General features: G+C 40.9%; 1 long non-coding RNA gene across 1 annotated transcript; it reads right to left on the bottom strand.

Annotated features, from left to right (window-relative positions):
- Positions 1-1,739: 1,739 nt before the first annotated feature.
- LOC106975520 (uncharacterized) lies at positions 1,740-22,241 on the bottom strand. The gene is made up of 4 exons (XR_001430323.3): positions 22,064-22,241; positions 21,383-21,462; positions 9,391-9,566; positions 1,740-3,881 (listed from the first exon to the last, which is right to left on the bottom strand). It is a non-coding gene; the product is annotated as an uncharacterized LOC106975520 (long non-coding RNA).
- Between the last annotated feature and the right edge of the window lie 94 nt (positions 22,242-22,335).

Here is a 22,335-nt window from a genome sequence, read left to right as displayed (position 1 = left end):
GAGCTGGCACCGTCTTAAAGACCCAGGAGTAAAAGAATTATACTAAGCACCAGTTCAGATGTAAAGACCATGTCCAATCTTGGTCTTTATAACTTAGAAGAGATATAACAAAGTAGAATGGGTTCAGAAAAGAGCGGAGAAACAGTCAAATAATTGGCAAATTGAAGCTCTGAGGAAAGGTTAAATGAGTTTGGGTTGTTTACCCAGAGAAAGAAAGGCCAAAAGTTTAGTTAATACTTTTCTTCAAGAATTTAAAGTTGGCATCTGATCAGATATTCTACATCTCCAGAAAACAAAACTAACTAAGCCCATGCTCCACCTCCCTGACTCCCCACCCCCAAAATTAGCGAATTTAAGACTTAGAATAGAATAAGAAACTGAGATTCAAATGAGGAAGAATTTCTTGATTCAGGGGTAAGTAAGGTATGCAAAAGTCTACTCCTGGTAGCAGAAGCTTTATTCCCAGTAATCTGTAAAATACAAGCACAATGCCAATCATTAGCAGAAGTGGATGTTTTTTTTAATGGTGGCTGAAAATCCATGAAAGGTCACATAATCAATGTGAACAGATCTAACTTCAGTTGTCACCACTGCAGCTGCTGTTCAGACCAGCATTTGATATGCTGGGGGCTGTGCCAGACACAACACAGCTGGCTGAAGCGTCAGTACGGGAGCTGAGAAGATTACTATCCATAACCATGTATTTCACCTAATGGCTTTATCAGTGAGTTTTCACTGCATAACAAAACATGCCCAAACTCAGTGGCACAATGTAACTATTTCTTCCTGTGGCTGAGGTGGTTTGGCTTCAAGTTGCTGATGCTGGATTGGCTCTGCTTCTTGAGTATTTGTTGTAGAACCTGGGTAAAGGGGAAACATCTACCCAGGGGAAACTATTTCTACTGGTGAAAAGTAAAACGCAAAAGAGGAAGAAAGCCCCACTGCACAAGCACATCTAAGGTCTTTGCTTGTATCAGGTCTACTAATATCTCATTCATCAAACTCAATGTCACGAGACTGGAAAGTACATAAGGTCTTTTGTAGGAGGCACTGCAAAGATCCAAGGCAAAGGGTATGGATACAGAAACGAGTGAAGAATTGGGGGCCAGTACCTCCTTCCTGCAGAGAGAGGAAAGGTCAATCACTCAAGTAGCTTAGACCTGAAAGACCCAGTACTAAGGTGTGGGTTGGTACCAGAATGGTTCATGCAGGTGTATTCTTGCTTGCTTTGGCTGAACTATGCTTCATTTCCCATGTGGGCCATAGAAATGACTTTGCCCCTTGATACTGCTTTAGAAGGGCAATGACCAAAGGCCAGCCATGAGCTAAGGATTCTTCTAGGCAAGAGTGGCATCTCTACCTTTCCTGTTCCTCCATATCCCCCCAAAGCAAAACTCTATCCACACCCTATATTTTTAATGTGAATTAATGATACAACAACCTACACAGTTATCCAGTTCAGAAACCTGAACTTCACCCTTGATTCCGTTTTCTTTATCCCTTCATCTCATTTAAGTCTCTTTGATCTACAACTGAAATGACATACTGTCCCACTCTCTCTGCTACCTTTCTTTGAGATCTATCTTGCTTCTCACATGGATTACTACAGTAACCCTAACTGGTCTGCCTGCCACTGTCCCTCACCTCCCCAGTCCATCCACTACATTGCAGTCAATTTCCTTTGGAAAAAGCAAATTAGATTATGTCAAAACCTGCTTAAACAGAAGTCAAAGGAGAGTTTTTGTTTTGAGAGACAAATCTCAAAATCTTTATCATGACATTTAAGGATCTCTGAAATTTTGCTCCCTTTCCAGATTCACCTCATCTCAAACCCCTGGTACGCCAGTCACACTGGGCCTCACATTTTATATACAGTCCACTCACTTCAATAAATTAATGCATTTTCCCCTGCTGTTCCATACACTTAGAATGTTCTTTCATGTGTCCTCTACCAGACCAAAATTTCTAATCATTATCTTCAAACATCACTGTCCTTTCAGAATTAATCATTCCCTCCTCCATGCTTCCATGAGCCCTTGTTCATCATGTTATCGTAGTGCAGGCCTCACATTAAGTATGCATGTATTGATTGCTCACAGAAACCCTGGGAAGAAAGAAGAGCATCAATAACTCCTTCACAATGCAGAAAACTCTTCAGAAAGCACTTAGCCTGGAAGCTGTTCCTTCCCTTCCTGAGGTCCAGGGTGTTCTAGAGAATCCCTTCCACCACTAAATTTCAGTAGAGGCAAGGAATCTGCATGGATGTAACAGAGAGCAGGGCAGAGCAGGCATCAAAGGTTAGTGAGTATGCTATGGTCCAGCACTGCACCCATATGTGCAATAGTACATTAGGAACAGTAATAGCTTGGGGAAGAGTGAGATACCTAGTGAAGACTTAAAACCTTGAGCACTGACAGAAAAAGAGAATGAAATTCTCTGTAATAATATATCAACCTTAGAATAAAAAAGGTAAGCAAATGGCCTAGCATGGGACCAGTCTGGGTCACCAAAAGGACTGAAAAGCAGACCTAGAAGCTGGAGATAAGCTGAAAAGGCTAGACCCCACCATGATGGCGCAATTCCTTTGGGTGACACTGTTAGCAGGACTGCTCACACTACACTTAAATTTTAGTTAGCTCTGTGTATTAGTTATGGCTCAGTTATTAAACTTTAATACTGTATATACATGTATATCAACATGCATATATTTACTTATTAATATCTATGTAGTGTATTATAGCTAAGCTATTTTTAAGGTATGGATTCAATCAGGCTATTTGATCCTTTTCATTGCTTTTCATTAAGTCCTGGGTAGAAAACTCTGTTGAATTTTACCGAAGTCAGCATGGACCCAACTCTAAATTAAAATTAACAATCTAATGGTCAGAGTGCACAGACCAGACCAGACGCATCATTTCAGAACAGGGCGGCTGAACAATGTGTTTCCTTTTTGGGTGGGCAACCCATAATGAGACTTCCTAGCAAGAGTATCTTAAAGTTCTTTATGGTTCTATTCAGTTGTGAGGGCTCCTAAACCAGATGTTATATTGTATTCACCGTGGAACACGGCACAGTAGGTTGTGGCACACAGGAGGTCCTCAGCCAGTGCTCACTGATCCGAATCCCACTGGGATCACGAGGATGCCACTGATGCACCATGGGCTGGACTGGCGGTGGACGTGCTTTCAGGAGGGGGATGCTAGGCTCCTCCTTGAACGGGGACCTCAAGGTGTTCCTGTGTGGCTACACCCAGTAGATAGAGCATGCGATGGGGAGGGTGCCTTTGGCCGAGAGGTCATTACTTTCTCACAACACGCCTTAACACATTGGTAGTCTGCCCAGCTTCTAGGAGGATGAATAATGAAAAGGAAATGGTACATGCCCGAATCAGCAGTGCCCATACACACAGAGTTGAATAAGGGGAAGCGACCTGGAATTTTTATTCTGGTTTTAGGTATTTTTTCCCCTTCTTGATCTTTAGTTAATCCACCTCGCTTAGTAAATTTATGTGGCACAAGAATAGAAGTAAATCCAAGCATTTCTTTCCAGCACCAAATTCTCTTTGTATCAGAAAGCATACTTTTTTTTTCACTATAGATAGCATTAATACAAGATTTATTTTCTGCCTTATGTAATGAATAATCTCAAAGTTACCATCTTGTTTTAGTTGAAGGCAACTGGAACTATAAAATGGGACTAAACTTGCATGGAATTAGCTGGGGAATCCACTGTATCCATTATTCCAGCTCAAACAGGTTCGCTCTGCAGCTCAGTAACCATAAAAAGACCCATTGATGGCAACCCCTTTCATTCCAGTGGCATTTTCCATGGCAATGATGACAACAACATGCAGTCGTTCGGGCCAACAAAGAACAAAACACCTGCGGTAGAAGATAGCGTAAGATCGTATCAGTGTGAAAATTTGGCCGAATATCACTTGCTTGGATCCAAATGTCTTTCAGCCAACTTGCTTTAAGATGTTAATGCCATTTTCTATGGGTACAAGGACAGAGTTGAGATTTCTTTTTGTGTTTCAGAGGTTTGTTGGAGGAACAAAAAAGGCTCCACATGGGCCCAAGCACTGGACATTCAGAAAGGGCTCTGTGTATACACCAGCATAAGAAAACTCTCATGCTTGGTATTTTTTTTAAGGTAAAAGTAAATTAAAAACAAATACTACTACATTTACCAATTCCTATATTTCCCAGGATATCCAGATTTTGAATGTGTAATTCAATTTAATAAGCATTGATTGGGCCCTTGTTATGTACAAAGGCTCTATGCTAGACATTCATGGTAATACAGAGATAAAGTTACAACATACAAGAGGGAAGGCACATATACAAAATACTATCAAATATGACAAAATGCTGGGGGAAGACATGAAAAATGCTTTGCGATAGGGTTCTGAGTGACAAAGTGCCCGGGTGAAGGGAAGGAGCAAAGACTCGAACAGCCACTGGTCATCTGCTCTGTGCAGTCATTGATATGGGATATGAATAAATGACTCAATCAATGTTTTTTTGTCAGATAAACTATGAAGAATCAGCATGGTTTTTGAACTGCGGAAATGGGGAGAGGAGAACATTCCAGATGGAGGAAAAAATACAGGCAATGATGCAACAGCAAGAAAATTCACTGTACTACTGGGGGCAACCAAATGGTTTTGTATGATCTGAAGAGGTTTACATAGAATAGGATGGTTTTGTATGATCTGAAGAGGTTTACAGAAAATAGGAGTGTCTAACGTATACGCAAGTCATGCCTTGTCAGGACTATAAAGCCAAGATGAGAAACATATTTAATTCAGGGATAGGATTCAAAATTGGGAAACTCTATGATTCAGATGGGGCTTTAGGAAGACGAATGTATACTTGTGGTGAAGCACATGGCTTTGGGCCAGAGAGACCAGAACTCCAGTATTAGTCCGTCCTGTTATAAACTGAACGGCCCTCTGCGTGCTACTTAATCTCTGTGAGCCTCAGAATTCTCATCAGTAAGTGGAGGTAATAAACCCACCTTACCGATTCCAGCTCCAGCATAATAGCTACCTCACGTGAGAGAAGGTGGGAGCGGCACTAGGGAACAGGTCACAAAGAAACTTTGGTTTTGCTGAAGCAAATGCCACAAACATTAGCACTGTCACTTCTAGGTGTTGAGAGTATTCACATCACTTTCAACTTTTCCGAATGTTTGAAATATTTTGTAAATAAAAAAATAAGCCCAACTTACAGCCATGGCTGGTGGATATGATGTTTATCAAGCGTGTGATAGAGGCCCTGGCACAGAGCAGGTTTTCATAGAGGAAAGCTGTTTCACTGTTGTTTTTACAATGTAGCAATGGGGGTGGTAGAATAGAAAACATGTGATAAAAGAGAAAAAGAATAAAATCATAGGGCACGCAGGACTTCCACTGTGCCAAGATGGAATAACAGGGACTAGTTTTGCCTTCCCACTTAAAACAACTGAAAAAATAGACAAATATATGAAACAAAGTTTTTCAAGACGGTGGACATCAGGCAACGAAGGAAGGGCAGTATTTTCAGAAAGTTGGGAGACAAATGATTCTCCGTGATGGCCCCAGCTTACTGCTCGGAAAGGGCTTCCAGGCCTTGGAGTAGGAAAGGGAACTCAGGTGGACCTTAGCGGTTTCTCTGACTTGCAGAGACAAAGATGGGGCTACCAGGGGGCCAGTCTCCCAAGCATGCAGAGCTTGCATGGGACAACAGATAAGAAGAGAGGGCTCCAGAAAGAGGAATCTGGGTCTGCAGAAGGTACCCGTGTGTATTCTGCTAAGCAATGGCAGTGCCTACATGTAAGGAAGCACCCTGAGGCCTGGAAAAGAACCATCTGGAAGGATTAGAGGAAACAGCCCTTAAGATCTCCTCCCATGGGGCCAGGAAGATTGTGTGCTCACACCAGCAAGAACAGAAAATGTCATAATTCATAAGGCATAAAGGAGAGTACTCAGAAGGGTTTTACTTCGCTAGCAGGAAAAAAAATTAATCTTGGACTGAGTGCTGTTCTGGTTCTAACAAAGCTTTACAGCAAACTCCAAAAGAATCAAACCATTTCCAATCTCTGAGTAACTTAACTCTATTCCAGAACAAATGTCACAAATATTTATAGGAATATAAAAATATATAGAACCCAACAAGGTAAGACTTACAATATTTAATGATTGATCTAAAAAAGATGAGTAATACCTGTACACTGAAAACCACACAATGTTGAAGTCAATTTAAGCACACCTGAAAAATGGAGAGATATTCTATGCCCAAGGATCTGAAGGCTTGGTATTTTAATACACCAATTTTCTCTAAGTTGATCTATATATTTAAAGCAGTCCCAGGCAAAAACCATAAAAGCTGTGTGGAAATACAAGGGACCTAGAATAGCCGATGTGACCTTCGGTGTATGTGCTGCTGAAGAGAGCACGCCAATAAAACTTTCAAAACGAAGAACAAACATCACACTTCTCGATCTCAAGGCTCACCATAACGTTACAGTCATCAAGACCATGGCATAATGATATCGTTGTAGACAAACTGGTCAATGGTACAAAACAGAGTCCAGAAAACCCAAACAGACACACACATACATGGCCCACTGACAGCAAGAAAGTGGAGAAAGATTTTGATTAGTTTTCCAATAAATGGTGTGAAACAATTTGCTATCCACATGCAAAAGCGGAAAAAAAAGGAATTTCAATGTATACCTTGAGCCACATACAAAACTGACTGAAAATGAATCATAGACTTAAATGTAAAGCCTGTAACTGTACAACTTCCAGAAGGAAACACAGGAGAACATTTTTTTCACTTTAGGTAAGGCGAAACATTTTTCAGATACACCAAAAGCATAATCTATTAAAAAAGTAAATTGGACTTCACCAAATTTTAAGCTTCTCTTCAAAAGACATTGTGATGAGAATGAAAAGACAAGGCACAGACTGGGAGGAAATATTTGCAGATGTATCTGGCCAAGGGCTTGCATCCAGGATGCATATGAAGAACACTTAAAATTCAATAATAACAATAAATGAGTATTATTTATTAATTTGTTTAATAAATTAGTACTTTAGGAAAAGATTTAAACAGACATTTCACAAAAGAACATAAATGGCAAATAATCACAGGAAAAGGTTAATGTCACTCTGAAAAGGGCAAAATAACCTTTAGGTTATTTCCGCGGGGTGGTGGGGTGGGGGGGGAGGGTAGAAAGCAGACAGTGGTCACCTGGGGTGAGAAGGATGCTCACAGTTGGAAAGGTAAGCCACAGGCAACTTCTAAGGGTTATATTATGCTGATTTTCACTATCTAGTGTGTTTCATGGATATATACATATGTTAAAATCTATCAAAGTATACACTTGAGGTGCATTTTTTAAGGTGCATTTAGTTTCTCAACTGTACCCCAACAAAGGTGTTAGCATGGTTATAGGGAATGTGCTCTTACGACAGGAAAGAAACAAATCAAAGATGAATTTCGACTTTGGGTGATTGATGAACATGTTGGTTCTGCAAAAAGAGGAGAGAGGAAAAACAGATCGGCCTAGGAAACAAGGGCTTTTCTTCACGTGAAGAGGAGGAGGAGGGGGAGGAGGAAGGAGAGGAGGAACCCCTCCCCCCATTCTTTGGTGTCTGTTATGGTCAGGAGACACTTCTATGGCTTTTACCCCCTCCGTTTCCACTTATAATTATTATTTGAGGTAGAGGTCAATGGGGGCAATGTGAACCCTTCAAAGAGAAAATGTAATTTTGAAGCATGTCCGCTTATCCCTTCTCTGGATTTGGAAGGTCACGCCAGCCAGCTTCTGCTTTGGCTGTAACACAGAGCCATAAGGGAGGCCCAGCCACCCACACCACTGTCAAGGGTCACCCTAAGCAATAAAACTGTGTAGCTCAACACTGGTCCCTTGTCTCCAGCCTGAAGAAGGTCAGGCTGTCTTGTCTTGTCTTAAAAACCCCAGGCTGCTGTGCATTTTGTGATCTTCCATCTGGTTTTGGTTGATTTTCAGGCTCCTCTGACACCATAAGCTGGTTTTGTTTTTTGGTTTTTTTCTGTTAGCATGTGACTGCAGAGAGATCCAGAAGGATATGGCAGACACAGCATGGGCTTTGAAGGAGACAGATCAGGGTTCAAGTCTGTGCTCTACCTCTTACATACTGTAGGCAAATGTTTTAACTTCTCAGAGCCTACTTCTAGTTCTTCAGCTATAAGATACAAATAAAAATGCCTATTCTTTATGTTTGCATATGCATTAAAATTAGAGACTTTCCTTTGGTCTTTGTCTGTCTCATCTCCCTTCCTTCTTCCCTTCCCTTCCCTTCCCCTTCCCCTTCCCCTTCCCTCCCTCCCTCCCTCCCCTCCTTCCTTCCTTCCTTCCTTCCTTCCTTCCTTCCTTCCACCTATATCTATCTACCTACCTATCTATCTATATCTATCCTTCCTTCCTTCCTTCCACCTATATCTATCTACCTACCTATCTGTCTATCTATCTATATCTACCTATCTATATCTATCACCTACCTACCTACCTACCTATCTATCTATATCTATCATCTATCACCTAGGAGGATTTGAAGCATAGTGGTATTGTGGGTACACAGTAAATGTTAGCTGTTATGAGTATCCTCTTTCATGCTTTTAAATTTACTTACAATCTTTTAGACCAGTAATTCTCAAAATGTGCTCCCCAGATCAGAAGTACCCATATCACCTGGGAGTATGTTAAGAATGAAAATTATCCTGCTCAGACCTACTGGGTCAGAAACTCTGTGGGTGGGACCCAGTGATTTGTGTTTTACCAAGTTCTCCAGGTAATTCTGATGCACACTAGAATATGAGAACCACTGTTCTAGATTATCGGGCTTGCTAAAGTAAATGGGTAATGAGGGAGGCTATTTCGTATGCTTTGTAATTCTCAGCTGTGTTTGAGGCAGCTATGGTTTTCCCTTATAGAACCAGCAACAGGCACCCTTACGGCACACACAATTCTTTATTATTTAGCCAGCACTGATTGAGTGCTTGTTTTATACCAGGCATAGGTTTTAACCGAATGTTTTTAGTGCCCCTGCTCTTCTATGATCATTTCATTTGCGTTACCTATACTTCCAAGCCAATTTCTGTGCTCTCAGAGGGCGGAAACACAGGGTCTCACACAGCATTTGCATATGCCATTGTGCCAAATGTATTATTGCCACCTGCGAAGTAACTGATAGGGGCTGAAAGACTTGTCTTCTTTCTCAGAATGGTAAAGTTTGGAAAAATGTTTTTTCCATTTTATTTTATGGTTTGAAACATGGTAATAAGTGACGCAGTCGAGTCCATTTTTATCTTAAAACTTTTATCCTCTCCACCCTCCCCTAAATCCTTGTTTTCTGTTTACCTTTGGATTTGTCCTTGAAATACGTCCGCTTGTGTAGTATCTCAGCTTCTGGGTTTGTACGTTGGGTTTCTCGACTTCATCCGATTTCAGTTCCGTGCAATAAATAATAGCCATTTTAGCTAGAGTTTTAGCTATGAATAGCTTCTCTCCTCATAACTTCATCTTATATTTATTGCCTAAAATGATAGATTGAAAGTCATCACCTAGCAACTGGCACATTTTTCTCTTGTGGTCTAGTTACTTGTAATGATTGACTATTGCTACTGCTTCACTTGCTCGTCCTGGTCAAAAATGGATATAACGAGTCTATAAATAGAGGTCCATTTACATACTCTTAAGATTATCAGTGCGACTTACTGAAATGAGTTCATTTGTACAAAATACTTTGTCTATCAATTCATTTCTCACATTCTCAAAAGGAGTAGCCAATTCAAGCCTATCTAGGATTTTATACTTACAGTACTTTATTAGTTCTGTTATCTCAAACACCAGATCTCCTGTTGGAGACTGGCTTTTGTGTCTTTGTGAAGAAAGCAACTAAAAACTTAAAGGAAGAAAGAACACAAAATTTTTATATTGCTTCATGTTCACTTCTGGTATAGTGCTCTGTCACAAAAAATTAATGCTTTGTACTTTAAAAGAGCCTTTCATCCAAAAACCTCAAAGAACTTTATAAATAAGTAAGCATGATTATTCACATTTACAGGTTGGGAATGATGCACAAAGCTGTTAAAAGCGCATTGTGCATCATTGCCAAACTCAAGAAAAAGCTCATTTTAATTAAATGCACATAAAATTAGTTTGCTTGGTGTTTAAAAATATGTATACTAAGTTCCTCTAGGCTTCAACAGCCCATGGATACTAACAAAGTAATGATAATGGTAAGCCCAAATTCCTCTGGTTCTTCCCTCCTACAAAATTCAAGACCTTGTCTCCCTGCAAAGTCCCCTGTTTGTATCTGGGTGTCCCCAGGGGGCATTCCTTCTATGCTCATGGATCATCCATCCCCGCTGGACCTCCTCTGCTTCACTGAGCATCAGTTTCCAATCATATGCTGTTTCCAATCATGTGCACTCATCCCCCATTGTCCTGGAGACATCCTCACAAAAAGTGCCCAACGCACAGTGCCCAGTGACCTGTAGTGGTGTGGGAGAAGGTCCTCTTCCTTTGGGTCATGTTCTGATAGAGACAGTCTTCTGTCTTAAGCTCTAGTGTTTTGTAAGTGGCTTTTCTTTTCAAAAGTTCTCTCACTTTTTACTTTTCCCCATGGAGAGCTGGGCTCAGAGGTATATGCTGATGACAAGTATCACGGTGGACTCAGAATTGGCATCTTCAGTGATCTTAACTGATGCTGAGGTTCTGTGCAAATTTGTGTTCAATAACTGAAACCCAAGGCCAAGCCAACTGGATCAGGCCAGTCCTAGAGGCTAGGGGCTGCTTTCCTTGCTCATGAGTCAGCCTCTCAGAGTACACACTGGGTGAATGTGGAGAGGCAGAGCATGGAATCTAGCATAGAGCCCCAACATCAGACAAGGACACTCTGTGATCGGGATGAATCAAGACAGCAAGTCCACTCTGTAATTACATGGGAAAACAGACAAAAACTGATTATTGTCTAAGCCATAAAAATGGTCCACCATTTTAGTTGGGGGGGGGGGGGGAAATGCTGTCAGGAAGTGGGAACAATTCTATGATTGGGTACCTGAATAAATCTTACCTAGAATTAGGGAGCAATGAGGGGATGCTAAAGCTGTAATTGGTCAATAAGTTGCTTTTGCCTTACTTAGCATTCAGCCCAGAGCAAAGCCTCTTTCTTCTTCAGCCTTTTCCAAAACTACTTACCAGCAGGCCGAACCCTAGAAACAAACCCTCTCTAACATCCCCTTATTAAGACTCCCCAGTGTTCTCCATGGTGTGCATTCCTATTCATTTAATGAGCAATAAACCCAATTGTTCAACTACAGACGTGTTCCTGGAGGGCTTTGGCTGGAAAGTACGACATCCAAGTGGACACAACAATGGGCTCTGGGGTTTTGTTGTGTTTGACCAACGGAAAGAACCAGCAGAAGACAGGGGGTAAGAGGAGAATGAGGTCCGGGTATTTATTCCCCTCATTCTCCCTTGCACCACCCATGTCTTCTCTTCCTACATTCCAGTGACCACACAGGGTCCCCTGTGTTGTTAGCCCTGAGACATTACACCAGGTCTGGTTGTTTCTGTAACTTCTGATTACACATTTGTATAGTCTATTAAAGGCTCTTTCACTCTCCAGCTTACGAGTGCTGTCAATTTATTGTTGGGACCAAACTTTCTTACTGGATTCTCCATATTACACTCTTTTTTCTCTAGGATCTGTGTCCTCCTAAGACACATTTCAGTCCTCTTGCAAACAGACTTCTGGCTTGTTTGCTTCACCAGCTTGCCAGGCACATCCCCAGTAGGGCAGAATCATGCTTCCATAAGTTTTCCCTTTTATTGCCCTATCAAGCTTAATTAATAGGCTTAGGAAAGACCTTCAGAAATTATGAAATTTCAAGATCAGCTGACTAGCAAGTATTTCCTTTCCTCTTCTGTGTCAGAAAACTACACACCCGTTGTGGAAATCAAAGCCCAGAAGAAAAAGAATTAGGACTATGCAGGTATATGTATGCATAATAAACCCATTTTCACTCTAAAGAAAATACACGGAATATTAAGCAAACACATTAATGGCTCTAGCCATGGATTACTTAAGAGATCATCCTTAATAAATACATTGAAAATGTTAAGCATTTTAACACTCTTTTTTTTTTTTTTTTTCTTTTAAAACTAGTTACTGATTGCTGAAAAGCCCAGAGAACACAGTGGACAAATTTCCTTTTGGGGAAACTACTCCACAAGGAAATGCAGATGTTGGCAAAGTATTTTAAGTTTTAGCACACTATTCATTCTCCTTGTGACTCAGTTTGGCTTTATTATTATTTTTCAAAAATGATATACTTTTTAAAAAACGATGTGATTTTGGAAAGCTTTCCTGTAGATGCAGTTGTTTCAAAATTACATGTTGGGGCTACATTTCTTTGTTCCTGTGGGAATACATCTTCACTGGTATAATGTAAGTCAGTAAGAAAATAAGATTTGCTTAAAGGAAATTGTTTTATAGCCATGCTTCAGGAGCATGTGGAGTCCATCAGTCACAGCAGAATCCTGTGACCCTAAGGGCTCTTTCAGGGAGGCCTAAGGATACTTCTAGAGAGTTTTTAGGGGAGGGAATATGTACTGTTCCTGAAACACTTTGGTTGTAATTAAAAAAAAAAAAAGAAGAAGAAGAAGGACGGGGCGTCAATATAGGAATTCCCTACTTCTATAGATTACCTTCAGGACCCAGATTTATTTTAAATAAACACATATGTTATGTAGTTTCAATAAACACACATATCATGGTGATGGAAAATTTTGCATGAATTTAAAGATTAAACATGGTACCTTCAAGGACACTTCCGGGTTGTAATTAGCTCTTTTGGAACTTTGCTCTCAGACCCTGGGGGAGCATTGAGATGTTTATTTCTACCATTAGGCAATACCTACAAGTTATACCCATTATACAGAGAGTGATCAGCTCATGTGAGATTTGGAAATACAGAAGTGACTCCCTAGTTGTGTGAGGCAAAAAGCCCACAAAACCCCTCTAAGCCTCAATTTCCTTATCTAGGGAAACACGTATGCACTGAATCTTCTTGGGAAGATTAAGTGCCATAGATACTCAAAGAGCTCTGCACAGTCCCAGGTCCAATATATGCTAGCTATTACTATTCTTATAATTATTGCAGACATAGTAGTTTAGTATTTGGACTTGAAAATTACTATCCCTTATAAAATATGGAAGGGGCTTAAGGTCATCTTTAACATGTCATATTCTATGGGCCAATGTGTACTTTGCAAATCCTCTTTTCTAGGAACATATCAGGTATTTCCCAAACAATAAAACAAACCAATTTAGTTAACTCTAACTTTTAGGGGAATATGTACAGCATGCTAATGAAAAAAAAATAAACCCAACCTCTACATTTCTGGTTAATTGATTTCGACACAGATGTCAAGACAATTCAATGGGAGAAAGTAAATCTTTTCAGCAAATGGTTCTGAGACGACTAAACATCCACATGCAAGACAATGAAGCTGGACTCCTAACTCACACCGTATACAAAGATGAAGTAAAAACAGACCATAGACCTAGATGTAAGTGCTAAAACTATGAAAGTCTTTAAAAATAACATAGGAGTAAATCTTCATGACCTTTGGTTAGGCAACAGTTACTTGGATAGGACAGCTATCAAATAATAGAAAAAAATATATATATATATTGGTCTCTGCCTCCTATTCCTGGCACAGAGCTTCTAAAACTCTTGTAACTTCCTAAGTGATAAGAGCAGAAGGAGCATCTTTTGTTCAAATGTTTGATCTTTGACCCTGGTTCCTCACACAGAGCTCTCAAATCCCTTGGAATCTCCTGGGTGACAGGAGTCTCTTTTGTTCTAATGAGACAATATTTGGGGGGCTTCTGGATGAGGGCTGGTCAGCAGAAAAACCAAACCACAATTACAAGACTGTAACTTCCAACCCCATCCCCTATCCTCTGGGAAGAGGAGAGGAGGCTGGGAATTGAATTAATGATCAACATGCCAGCGTAATGAAGCCTCTATAAAAATCCCAAACAGGGTTTGGAAAGCTGCCAGTTGGGGGACACATCCATACACCAGGAGGGTGACTCTCTAGCTCCACAGGACAGAAGCTCCTGCACTTGGGGTTCTCCCAGACCTCTCTTTATGCGTCTCTTCATCTGGCTATTCACCTGTATCCTCTATCATGTTCTTTTATAATAAAGTGGCAAATGTAAGGACATATTTCTTTGAGTTCTGTATCTCTAGCAAATTAATTGAACCCAAGGAGGGGGTCATGGTAATCTCCAATTTATGGTCAGTCAGTCAGAAGCACAGGTAACAATGGGAACTTGTAACTGGTATCTGAAGAGAGAGCAGTCTTGTGGGACTGAGCCCTTAGCTTATGGGATGCTAACTCCACGTAAACAGTGTCAGAATCGAGTTGAACCGCAGGACACCTGGCTGGCATCAGAGAATTGTTTCATGTGGAAACCCACCCCCCCCCCCAACACGTCTGGTGTCAGAAGCACTGAGTCTGGTAGTCGTATGAAGGTAAAGGAGAAAAACACAGGAGAAAAAGTAAGTTTTTCCAACTGAACAACAAAAGCACAAGTGACCAAAAAAAAAAAAAAAAAAAAAAAAAAGATAAGTTAGACTACACCAGAATTTAAAACTTCTGTGCGGCAAATGTCACCATCGAGAAAGTACAAAGGCAACAGATAGATAGAATGATAGTAAATATCTGCAAATTGTATCTCTGATAAAGGACTTATATCTAAGATATAGAGATGCTTACAACTCAAAGACAAATCACCAAATTTAAGAAGTGATTAGAGGATATGAATAGACATTTCCCCAAAGAAGATATACCATATGACTGACAGACACAGGAAAAGATGCTTAACATCGTTAGTTATTATGGAAATGCAAGTCAAAACCACGTTAATATATCACTTCATGTTGATTAGGGTGGCTATCATCAAAAAATCACAATAACGAGTATTGACAAGGATGTGGGGAGATTGCAACTCTCACACATTGCAAAGGGGAATGTAAAAAGTTTCAGCCACTTTGGAAAATAGCCTGGCAGATCCTGAAAAAGTTAAACATATAGTTACCTACAATCTAGCAACTTCAGTCCTTGGTATATACCCAAGAGAAATGAAAGCCTATGTCTGCACAAAAACTTGCAGATGAATTCTTCTGACAGTGTTATTCTTATTAGTCAAAAGTGGAAACAACCCAAATACCTATCAACTGATGAAGGGACAAGCAAAATGTTGCATATTCATACAACGGAATGTTAGTCGAGAATAAAAAGGAATGAAGTACTGATAATGCTACAATACGGATGAACCTTTGAAACATTATGCTAAGTGAAAAGAAGCCAGTTACAAAAGATCACACATCGTATAATTTCATACACACGAAGTGTCTAGAACAGGCGAATCTGTAGACTTAGAAAGTAGACTAGCGGTTGCCGGGGACTGGAGGAAGGGGAGGGCTGGAGAGAATGGGGAGTGACTGCTAATGGGGACAGAGTTCTTTTCTTGGCCGATAAAAAAATGTTCTAAAATTAGATTGTAGATGGTTGAACAGCTCTGTGAATATACTTAAAAATATTGAATTGTGTACTTACAATGGGTGAATTATGGTATATATTAATTATATGTCAATAAGGTTGCTTTAGAAAAGAAAGGAAAAAGTCCCCAAACAGATCTTAAATATAGCCTTTATAGTCAGTTACCTCCACATAGGTTTCTAACATATAAAATACATATTTGATCATTGCACTGATTAAGCTTAACACTGTATTTTATAGCAAATTCTGCAAGCCTGTTTGAGCTAATTGGAGACCAATGGAAATTTGGATGGGAATGTAATTACTGAGTTGAACCATGATCAAAAGGCATTCCAGTCTAACCAGAAGGCACTACTGGATTTTTAATAAGTGCCGGCTCCTAGGAGTCAGGCTTTCTGCTTCCGGAATAAGATAGAACAATGCTTTTAACCGCCCCCCCCTTTCCTATCAGGCAAGTGGTACGGATTGACTTATGGTTAAGAGGGCAACCTTCTCAGCGAGCAGCACTATTCCTTGCAATGCCTGAAATTTCTTTTCAGTTTCTGCTTTCCATTCGAGTATTGATTGAGACAGGGCTCTGTGTAGCTTACAAGGTGTCAGGTGTTGTCACGGTGTGATGTTAGAGCTCTGAGGCCACTATTGTAATGGGTTGACTGTCTTTATGGAGGTGAAGTACAAAAGGGCAAGCTAGTGGATTAAGGAACTAAAGCACTTGCCTTCGAGGACCCAGGCTTAGCTCGAAACCAGTGCCCTTAGAACCTCCATCTCAATGACAAAATAAGTAGTTGTCATTGTACATCACAAGGGTCTACCTTTTAGACAAGTGATCCCTGTTTTCTTTCATGTAATGAACTATTTGGAGATGTGTGTGTATATATATGGAACTCATCTGGCAATTAGAAATGCTGCCTGTTAGTAACTGTAATATTTTTAGATGGTCTGATATATAGTGAAAAGCACAAATGTTCTGAGTCAGAAGAGCAGGGTTTGCATCTTAGCCAACTAAAAGTGTTCATTTTTTTTAAATAAAAAATAAAAAAATAATAAAAGTGTTGCACCTTGGGCAAATCATGTGGGCCCTTCTGTGTTTTGGTTCCCTCTGTCAACAGGCTAATAATTTTACCTATCTTGTAGGCTATACCTGAGTGTTCAATGGGGCAACATTGCTAATGTGCCTTTGTAAAGCCAAAAGGGCCCTCACAGCCATCTTTGTTGTATGTGGACCTGTGTGATGTTTCAGGGGACCGAAATCTCCCTGTTTGTGTAGCTCCATGAGGCTGAGTGTGCATACTCAGATCAGATTTGCTGGAGTCCTTGGGTTGTTGGGGAGTTGGAGGTATTCAAGATACTCTCCCTTGACTCATCCTTAAGTAGGCCGGGGTCCAGCATGGGTCAAGGTATCTGGATGGGCCATTCATTCACTCATTTAACAATTATTAATTGAGTGCTACTCTGGTCTAGGTACTTGGGATAAACTGGTTTATCAGACTGACAAACATCTGGTCCCAGAGGCTTACATTCTAGTGAAAGAAAAAGATCCAATAATCAATGACATAAATAAATACATAATTTCAAAGAACTCGAGGTGCAGAAAATACAGCAAAACAAAGGATAGAAAGTAGGAGTGGAGACCCCTTTTTTTTTTGAACAATTTCAGATCTACGGGGAAGTTGAATAACAATATGCAATGAACACTCATTTTTCCATTGCCTAAATCCACATTATTATGCCACATTTGTCTTCTCTCCCTCTTCTAGGTGTGCAGGTCTTTATATGTTTGCATACACGTGTTTGCTGTCGTTGAAACCTTTAAAGTAAGTTACAGATAGCATGAAACTTTACCTCTAAATAGTCCAACAAATACCTCCCAAGAATAAGACATTCACCTGTACAAACCACAGTGCCATTATGACTCAAAAATTAATAATATAGGGGCACCTGAGTGCCTCAGTCGGCTAAGTGTCTGGCTCTATTTTGGCTCAGGTCATAATCTCAGTTTGTGAGTTTGAGCCCCACATCAGGCTCTGTGCTGACAGTCTCTCTGTCCCTCCCGTTTGTGCTCTCTCTCTCCCAAAATAAAAAAAAACTTTAAAAAATGTTTATTTATTTATATAGAGAAAGAGAGAGCATGCGTGAGCAAGGGAGAGGGAGAGAGAGAGAGAGAATCCCATGCAAGCTCTGCACTGTCAGCACAAAGCCTGCCATGGGGCTCAAACTCACGAACCCATGAGATCATAACCGCAGCTGAAACCAAGATTTGGACACTTAACTGATGGAGCCACCCAGGCACCCTCTATATGATTTTTTTAAACATTAAGATTTTTTTACACATTTCTCATATTGGATTAGGATAATTAATGCTAAGTGCCATAGCAGGCAAATCCTGAAATCTCAGTTTACACAATAAAATTTTATTTCTTGCACATGTAAAATCTGGTAAGATGGGGCATCTCTCCTTATAGCCTCACCATCTGGTATATGTAACCTCCCAAGTGGCCTTGGATGCCCGGAGGAGAAGGGTGGAAGAAGACACTGGCTGTTCCTTGCTTTTCTCCAGGGGGTTAGGGAGTGTCATCACTTCTGCTGACACTTCAAAGGTGCCAGCTGGTCTCATCACTGGGCCATGTAAGGGAGTACTTGGAGTAGCTGGAGAGGGTCAGTGTTCTCTCGCCAGATATTACATGTGAAAGTAGGAAACTCTCAATAATGGCGTCTTCAGGGCCATCTGAGGGGGTGGCCGTGGCACTAGGGGTAGAGTTTACAGCAGGAGAAGCAAAGAAGTTAGCTGCGTTGTCTTCTCTTAGCACTCTCATCCGGAAAGCTTCCTTTTCTCTTTCCTCTTGGCTTCAGGTTTCCTCTTGAAACTTTTGAAGACCTGGGCCCCAGGTGAAAGAGGCCTGATGTTACCTCTTCAGTCAAATTCTGGTTCAGGCCAGAGAGGCAGAGAGGGTGTTCAAGGTCCACAGTCTCGGTCTTGCAGATATGGGACTTGGTAGGTGTTTGGGATCAAAACAGTGGGCATTAACGAGGCAAGGATTTATCTAGATTATTCCTGATTAGTCCAGATGCCCTTGGATTCCTGCATCCAGCATCACAGCCTGTTGTTGTCACTAAAGACAGGAATTCAAATCATGTGAAGAGCTAAATTCAGAAACACAATCGCAGCTTCAAAACACAAGGCTTTGGAGGTTTAGCCCGTATCTGGCAGCCTGAAGGAAGCTGGACCAGCTCTAGGCAGTCCGACAGACCAATCAGTCACCCCGCCACGCCCCTTCTCTGTGGCTCCTGAGGGGAAGGCAGAAGGCTGAACAGCCATTATAAGCCTGCTGTGTTCTAAATCCTTTCTCCTAGGATCACTTGAGGGTCTAGTATATCCATCTGTTTCTCATTCATGGCTCTTAGGGGACTAGGCTGCCCAGAAATTCTGACTGCTCACATTTGCTTCTGTGGCACTCGAGGAACACGTGACTGAGGTACGATAGGTAAGAGACAAAGGTTTGGAGTCATAGAGACCTAAATGGCAGAGATATTTAATACTCATAAATACCTATGTACATCCCACCAGCCTTTCCATCCCCCCAGTGATTCCCTAACCATCCTGCTGTTGAGCAGAACCATGTGACTCACTCTGTGGGCAATGGCTGTGAGTGTTTCATGCTTCTTTTTTTCCTCTGCTTCATGGGCCTGGAATCTAGGTCTTCCAGATGCTAGAATCTTCCCTGCTGGCCTGGGTCCTTGAGTACTGTGGGAGCAGAGCCTCCCCTAAACCTCAACCTGAGTGAGGCATGTAAGGTGAGTAAGGTGAGTTTTGAGGGTACTAAACCATTAAATTCGGGGTTTCATTTCTGGTTACCACAGCGTAACCTAACCAATTATGCCTAAGGCAGGATTTACAACCTCATCTAGTCTCTGCCATTTGATATTGTTGGCCCCCATGTTCTCATCTGTAAAGTGGGGATAATAATACCTCCTGCAGTGTCTGTCTGGTCATTTTGTCTGTCCTGCATCCATGGTGGTGGGGCGGGGGGGGGGGGATGGTGGTAAATTCTCCTTCTCCTCTAACACCATGGGATTCTTGTGGTGGTGATTCTTGTCAATGTAGGGACTCACCTTCCCTCCCATGGGCCAGCCAATCAGAGAGCCACATCCTCATGGACATACTGACTGGACCAAGGGATGGTCAAGAGACCCCAAAATGGTTAATTGGAGTCTATTTTCTAGGCTGGCATGGATGTTGTAAGACCAAGTCTCTTTCCATGTAAACCTGGAGCTGTGAGATGCCATTTTTTCCCACTCAGACAAAAAAGCAGCACCTGTGGATACTGGGAGAGCCACAAGCTTCACCTAGCCCTGGACTTTTTGATACACCAACTCATAAATCTCTCTCTCTCTCTCTCTCTTTCTCTCCTTAAGGCAATTTGAGTTGGGGTTCAGACACCTGCAACAAAAAGTCTTGACCAATGCACCAACCTTGGAGAGTTATTGTAAAAATTAAACAAAATAATTTATTACAGTGCCTGACACATTACAAGCTGATGCTATTATGACTGACGTTGGTTGCTAGGGGTTCTAGCTTATTCCTTATCCTCAATCCTTTAGGAAGGAGTTCATAAACTGAAACCACATGATTCTGCGCTCACAGGATTTTTTCCACTGGGCTGTATACGTCCTTGCTGTGTCCTTTGTTGCCTTTGAGGGACATCCTAAGAAGCAGCTACTTGAAAACCTTTATTGCATATGCTATAGGGATATTGTCTACAGCTTTACTCGGGGTCCCATCTAGAAATATATATTAAGAAATCTTTCTCAGACTTATGTGGGAAGGAAAATTTGACTTCCCCCAAAGTGGTACTTCTCCAACTTTTTCACCCTCATCATCAGAAACGACTGAACTCATACTTCCAGGAGGCACAGCCCTCAGCACGGGGAGTACGATTTCTTCTGTTTATGTTAAAAATTCATGTGACTTTTGTATTCTCCACTAGACATCCATGTTTATTTTTATGGATGTTGTAAATCCTGCATCAGATCTTTGGTTGCCTCAAGGTTGACATGAAATTTCTAATTTCTCTTCAATAATGATGGCCAGAGTATATAGAATGCAACCTACATCCTTGTCTCGATATCCTAATTGCTCTACAATTTCTCTGATCCTGATTGTAGTTTATTTATAACTTTCTATTTTATGGTATATTTTCTTGTGAATTGCTTCAACTACTTTGTGGAAGCAAATGGGTTATGAATAAATAAAAGCATTCATATAAACATAAAAAAAGAATTGACAAGCTTGAAATGATACCATATGAGGACACAGGATGTGTACTTGGTTTCCTACTAATAGACATCTTACCCCCCAACCTCAGCTGAATTGAACAACACATTGAACCAAAAGAAGTGTTTAAAATTTTAACAGAAACAGCATGAAAAAGGCATAGCTAATATTCTTGTTATCCACAGAAAATCAAAAGTCCTAATTTGAAGAGAATACATTAATACTGATTTTGGAAGACAGATGTTGGAATCGGCATTGGCAAGAGTGGGTCTATTTGCTTCTTTTTTTTACCAAGGGCAATTAATGAAAAATATTTTTGTTAACAGAAGTACTCGTTACACTTTCAACTTCACACATTGGGACAGAAACTGGGCAATAGCAATACCTTTACTAGGTATATCCAAAACTGAGTTAGCTGGTCTTTTGGACATGCTTGGAAGCACTGAGAAGCTTGAAAATCCAAGATGAGGGCTATGGATCTAAGGCCCATGTACTTACCTGTCTCCCCTTCTGAACAACATTCTCTGAGTACAGCTGGAGTTCCTACAATGGGATGAGATTCAGAAGATCCTTGAACCCTTTGAAAATGAATGCAAAGATTTGTGTTGTGTACTTTTTTTTTTTTTTTTTTTTTTTTTTTTTTTTTATGAGAGAGCATCCATAGCTCTCAGCAGATTTTTGAAAATACTTGTGATCTGGAGAGGTCAAGGACCAGTGATGATGTCAAGGCTAGTGGATTATCTAGCACAGTGCCTTGTGGGTAGTATGGGCTCAATAAATATGTGTGTGAAGCTGAGATTCTGTGCTTCCCGGTCATAAATAGCTAAGTGAGCTGTAGGACCAGGTCTGAGAATTTAATCCCTTTAAATTTTGATCTCTTCACTGCTCAATTAAAAGGGAGTAATAATACCTAACAGAATACAGTAAGAATTACATGAGGTAGAATAAAGAATGCCTGACCTATAGTGAGCACTCAGTCAAGGCAGCTATTGTTTTTGCTCTTGTCAGTTAAACTGCATTTCAGGCAGAATTATCACATACCTGTCAGGGCCGATTCTCATCATAACAATTTTTGTTGTTCAAAATAAAATAAAATAACTAAAAACCTAAACAGTTATTCGGATGATTTTGGAATGTTACAGAGACAAATACACAGTAAAAACCAAGGCAGGAATTTACCTGCGTCGCCCAGGATTAGAGAGCAAATCGAGCTGACCTCAGGAGAATCGGGCCTTGTTTGAAACTCTTCTGATCTCTTCCACCTTCCCGCTTCCTTCTCGCTTCCTGCCTCCATCAACGACTACGTGCACACGCACGCAGGCACGTGCCAACGCACGCATAAACACGCAGGCGCACGCATACATGTGCACGCGCACGTGCACGCGCACGTGCACGAACTTTCAGAAATCTCTCCTGAAAGTTAGTGGCAATCTTTCGGAACCCGTCTTTAT

Source organism: Acinonyx jubatus, chromosome F2 (genome assembly GCF_027475565.1).
Source record: "Acinonyx jubatus isolate Ajub_Pintada_27869175 chromosome F2, VMU_Ajub_asm_v1.0, whole genome shotgun sequence".
Lineage (NCBI taxonomy): Eukaryota > Metazoa > Chordata > Mammalia > Carnivora > Felidae > Acinonyx > Acinonyx jubatus.
Note: the sequence above shows the minus strand (reverse complement) of the source record. Positions and strands in the feature narration are given on the sequence as shown.